The 6,161-nt window shown below is 38.4% G+C and overlaps 1 pseudogene; it reads left to right on the forward strand.

Moving 5' to 3' along the window:
• The first annotated feature begins 3,143 nt into the window (after positions 1-3,143).
• LOC121766794 lies at positions 3,144-5,924 on the forward strand (annotated as a pseudogene).
• Positions 5,925-6,161: the final 237 nt, after the last annotated feature.

Below are 6,161 nucleotides of genomic sequence, written 5' to 3' on the forward strand. Positions count from 1 at the left end.
CCTTGGCCAAGCTGGATGTCAAGGCCCCATACTGGATTATAAAATTTATGATTACATCTAATTATCAATGTCTTATAACAAAAAACTCCCATGTACTAGGATCAACGATAGATAAAAGACCATCTGAATTTTCAATATGTAAAGAAGGTTCCCGTGAAGCCGTACCATTTGGATTTTCCGTATGCAAATTTTCCTCATTACTCTTTTCCTCATTGATCTCAACTTCTGCTATTAAACTTTGTTCCCCTGGAGCTGTAGCATCTTCATTGACCTCAACTTTTGCAGCTAAATTATGATCGTGTTCCTGTTCATGACCAGATTCCTGCCCTTGATCTTCATTAACACTAACATTGCTAGAAACTGAAAAGAACTTGTCTAAAGCACCTCTCTGCGATTCAACAAACAATTCATCTTGTTTTCTTTTTTTTCTTTTTTGAGCTCCAGACAAATGTTTCTTTGGCAACATTCCAACACCTAAATTATGTATTGGAAATTAGATATGCAAAGTCCAGAAATCTAGAAGAGAATTCGCTAAAAATTTGAGTAAAAAGTTAATAAGAGTTTGACACCTATTAGTATATAACCTAACCTCGATCAGTGAATCAGTGATTAGGTTGGGCTGCTGGCCGCGGTCAGGAGGGCGTAGCGTAGGCTGAGGCGTCCCTGCTGGTCGGCACTCGGGACGGGACGCAGCGTCGAAGGTGCGATGCCGTGCCGCGATCTGATCTGAGAGACGACGGAGGCGCAGCGTTTTTTGGAGGCGGCAAGGTCAAGGGCTGTTCTGCCTGTTCGTTTTCGTATGGATCGACTGGCGACTGCGTCTCGGACTCTCGGTGGAACGGTGGCAGGCTGGCAACTCAAAGCCTCAAAGGACATCGCTGGGTGGCTGGGTTACCTGGGCTGACCTGCTGGGCCTGAGAAGCTGCAAAAAAATTTGGGCCCCTGGCCGTGGCCTTGGTTGCCTATGCCCAGAGCCGGCCCTGTTTGGAACCTCCCAGAACTGGCGGTTCCAGAACGGGTTACGATTCGAAAATTTTCGAACCTGAATCGAACCGCGATTCTAAAATCGACGGTTTCGGTTCGGGTAAATTATCATGATTCCGGTTCGGAACCCGCCGGTTACAGCTTCGCGGTTAACCACCAGAACCGTAAACCTTGGGCACCTCTAAGTCCAGCTAGCCCGGTGAAGGATGATTCACCTGATATTCAAGCACTGGACTTGGGAAAAGTAAGTATTAGTGAGAAACAAGTTGAAAGTCTCATAGTGGCATAGTTGAGGTAGATAATTTCGAAACATGGAATTATGTGCAGGAGAAGGAGCTGGATGTTACACATGTGGAAGAAGAGGAGGAAGAGCTGGATGCGATAAATTTGCAACCATATCAACTACTTCTTCACTGGAAACGAATTCCCATAGCCCAAGGCAAACCCAATATAATGAACTCATCTTCTTGGTTGGATTCAATATCAACCAGTATTGGGGCATACGCAAGGTCTAAGTTCTCTCGCATGTAAACATTAGCAATTGACCTTGTACTATGATTTGAACAAGATATATATATCCCTTTGTCCCGTAAAAATATGTACATTTGAAATAACAAGTGAATTAATGCGCGGTTGATAAAGTAAGAAAGATGAGGTGAAGAGTAATTAAAGTAAGGTTAGTGGATAATGACACCCACATTATTATTAATATTTAATGAGTTGTAATGTTGGGTATAAGTTGTAAATAAGTATATGGGTACAATGAAAAAAATACAAAAGCATATTGTAACAAAATTGGTACAATGCAACACATAATTTCCAACCAAAAATCATTTAAATCAAAGTACATGTTTGACATGATAGTTTTTCATCTGCTAAATATACATAGGAATCATAGAAGACTTTGAGAATTGTTCTTAAATGAACATAGGCTACTGATGGTAGAATTGCATAATCACTCTCATGTCTACTGTTGCAGTTGTCCTGCTATGTATTATTGTTCACATTACATTTCTCAAACCTGATATTTAAATCTATATAAACTCAATTGTTATTCATGTATTTATCATGCTAATAGCATAATCTCAAAGTTCAATTTGTCTACATATTATTCAATTCAATCATGCATGTACAGGTTATTGGCAATTTATGTATCTTAAAACTCCTGAACAAAATGAAAACAACATAAATTGAAGAGAAGAGGATTTTGTTTTTACTGTGTGTAATACCGAGAGGATGGGTTTAGGAAGTGTTAACGAAGATCGACGACTGTTTTTCACGTCGATAGATTTCCTATATGCAGGGACGGAGTAAGGATTTCAATTCGACTCACAAGCCTTGCTTTCCAACACTCAGCTCAAGCTCATCTACCAACCTTATGTTTGGGGACTCGGCAATTAGCCTCTTCATTCTTGGCTGTAGGACTCGTATTCGAGACATTTTGATCATTCAAACATCAAAGGGTTACTTTGGTAATAATTTAGTTTTTCTTTTCTACTTCACTAAAATACAAGGCTCAGGATTGGTTATACTTATATTTTTCCAATACAAATCTTGATTTATTTGTTGGATATAAATATTTAACACAATTTTTGTGATTTTATATATTTCAAATTCATGCGTAGTACTATATGTTATGAATTTCCGAATCACAAACTTTCCAAAATTCTTTGAAAAATGGTATGCTGAGTTGATGTACATGCATAAAATTTTCTCATCTTGTATTATTGTGACCATGTAAATGAGTGAACCACAAAAAACAAAAAATAAACGAATAAAATAAAATATAGTCAGACGAGATAACTCAGCATTATTATTTTTTAATTCGTGATAAACCAAAGTAAACTAACAAGTAAAATAACAAAATCAGGCCTTTATTTTGAAGGCCTGGAATATAATGGGCCCAATTTAGTTGTTAAAAGTTACCATTATCGGCCCAATTAAAATATGTTAACACAAACAGAAAATGCAGCATTAATTGATAAACCAAAGTTAACTACTAACATTTAAAAATATTAAAATCAGACCTTTATTTTAAAGGCCCGGTATATAATACGACCAATTTAGTTGTTAAAAAATTAACGGCCCAATTAATTATAGGCCCAAATTAAGACCCAAAATAAAATATCTTTCCAATTAACATCACTCCATTCCCGCTGTCTCTCTCCCTCCATTTCCGCTCCTTTCTTCTTCCCTCTCCAAATTTATCCAGGTTTCTCTTTCTACATTCTATACGCATATTGGTAAGTACATGATTTTGTGCTTGTGAAATATTCTTCATAATTAGGATAAAAAAGCTTCGAAATAAGGAAACCGTGTAATTTTGGCTGGGATTTCATGAAATATGTTTCCAAATTTTTACTGTCTTCAATTGTGTGTGCATCACAGTGAATAGCACAATTAGTTTCTGCTGTAGTTTTGTGGTTATGTAGGTATCCTATGCTTGAATTGAGCTGGAATTGCGTTTTTTTACTTGTGGATTTGGTTTAGGATTTCTTTGAATTTTTGTATGTGCTGAATTTGTGTTTTGTTTATAAGATAAGGATTGAATTTAAAGAGTAAAATGATGTCAGTTTATTCGAATTAGCCAGAAATATGTGCTTCAAGTTTGTAGATTGGTTAGGTGAACGTTTTTGGACTTAAAATTATGTGAATATGGCCTCGGTAACAACTGAAAGGTTTAGAAATTTATTTTTTTTAGAATTAGTTTTGGATTTTCTTTTAATTGTTTGGTTTTAATCTTGTGAGTTTGTGAGCATAGAATTATTGTGTGATTTGCTATATTTTGATGAGTGTTTGCATTTTCTTTATACAGTATAGCATCTCATCTTGGGAAAATCAAATACAAATATTTCAATGTTCTCTTCATCATCTACAATTACGCTGCCGTGTGTATTTTTACGTCAAAATCAACCAACTTGCACAGTTGATGCTCATACATTGAATATTGCCAATGGCAAAAGGCAATACTGGAAAGTAAAAGGCTGCAGCAGTATTAGCAGCATTGGTGACCTAAATTTCTCAATATCTGAGGATTTGGATGGTGACAGTAACGTGAAATTGGATGATACCAACCCCAGTAATCGACACATAAACTCAATTACGATAGGCCGTTGGGTTCAGTCTTGTTCCAATGTACGCGAGGTTAAGAAACTACATGGTGTTGTTAGTAGGAGGATGAGAGATCCACTAGCTTATGTTAATAATAACTTGATCAGTATGTATGCTAGATTCGGGGAGCTTGTGGCTGCTCGTCGGGTATTTGATAATATGTTGGATAGAAATGTTGTTTCTTGGACTGCAATGCTGAATGGCTAGCAGAGATATGGTTTAGGTGATGAAGCGTTGAGGTTGTTCCTTGAGTTTGTTAACTCTGGTCTATACGGGAATGCACAGACATACGTCTGTGTACTGAATCTGTGTGGCAGGACGTTTAACTATGAGCTTGGAAGACAGTTGCATGCTTCCGCAGTAAAGAATCAAGTAAGTAATTACATTTTAGACTGTACTATTTTGCATTTTTATGCTCAGTGTGGTGATTTGGGTAGCTCTTTTGAAGTCTTTGACCGGATGCAAAACCGGGATTTGGTTGCTTGGACGACAATGATCACAGCACGGGCGGGGACAGGAGGCTTTTGCATTGTTGTCACAGATGTTATCTGAGGGACTTGACCTTAATGAATTCACTGTCTGTAGTGAAGAGAAAGAGCTCAGATTTGGTGAACAATTACATGCTACTGTCGTTAAGAGGGCGTATGATATATTGATGTTTATGTGGGGACGGCGTTGGTGGATTGTATGCAAAGTGTGGGAAGATTGAGGAGTCGAAGTCATTTTTTGATGGAATGAAAAGGAGAAATGCTATCACTTGGAATTCTATTATAGCTGGATATGCTCGTAACAACCTTGGTGACGATGCCATAAGACTCTTCCGTATAATGAAAAGATTAAGGGTGCCTACTGACAACTCGACCATGGTCAGCATCCTTAGAGCTTGTGGCTTACTCAAGGCATTATCGACAGGTAAAGAAGTGCATGCGCAGATTTTCAAGAATTTCGAACCTAGCAATATCTTCATAGGGAGTGCACTTGTATGGCTGTATTGTAAATGTGGAGATTATGCTTCTGCATCCAAGGTTCTTCAAAACCTCCCAGACAAAGATGTGGTTTCATGGACTGCAATGATTTCTGGCTGCACTCGCCTAGGCCACGAGCATGAAGCCCTTGAGTACTTACAGGAGATGCTGGGTGAAGGTGTGGAACCCAACCCGTTCACGTATTCATCAGTGCTGAAAGCATGCGCGAATCTGGAAAGCGTAAGGCAAGGGGAGCTCATTCACTCATCCCTAACCAAGACGCCTTCATTGTCCAACGTGTTTGTTGGGAGTGCTCTGGTTCATATGTACTCGAAATGTGGACATCTTTCTGAGGCGGCTCAAGTCTTTGACAGCATGCCTTAGAGGAACTTGGTCTCGTGGAAGGCTATGATCGTAGCTTACGCGAAAAACGGACGTTGTGGAGAGGCTATGAAGCTCATGCAAGATGAGTGCATTGAGGTAGATGACTACATCCTCTCCACTGTTCTTACATGCTGTGGTAAGTGGGAGAAAGGGGAGACGTCGCCTTCGGATAACTGTCTGCAGCCTTAAAAATCTTAGCATCAAGGATTTGGGGTGGGTCAAGAATGCAAAATCTGTAGCTCGAGATTTTCGGCTCAGCACGGTTAGGCTTTTCGTGTCATGATCAAAGTTGAGGGATGAAGATGAAGATGAAGAAGTTGCATATTTGAAATCTGGGCTTTATCGAAATCAGTATACATAGAAAGTTGCCTTTTGTTAGGATGAATTCCTGTTGAATGATGTTTGTCCATAAATGTGAATATGGGTTTTATTTGGCAAAATTTGATGCAAAAGTATAAATCTTACTGGATTCTTGTGTTATCTACATACAAGCATAGTTAAAATGTTTTACTCTATTAGATGCAATAAAATTTCCAAAACTCATTTTGGAATATTAAATTAGGATTCTCTCTCTCACTCAAGATTACTTAAATCACACAATGGAATCCAAAGAAAACAGTGCAAGCCTTGACTTATTACATGAGAATCCAAGTGAAAAAAGCAACTTCAAAAGACCAGTGACGACCAAATTTGCTTGCTTCCCACGCCCTAATTAAT

This window comes from Salvia splendens, chromosome 2 (genome assembly GCF_004379255.2).
Source record: "Salvia splendens isolate huo1 chromosome 2, SspV2, whole genome shotgun sequence".
Classification (NCBI taxonomy): domain Eukaryota; kingdom Viridiplantae; phylum Streptophyta; class Magnoliopsida; order Lamiales; family Lamiaceae; genus Salvia; species Salvia splendens.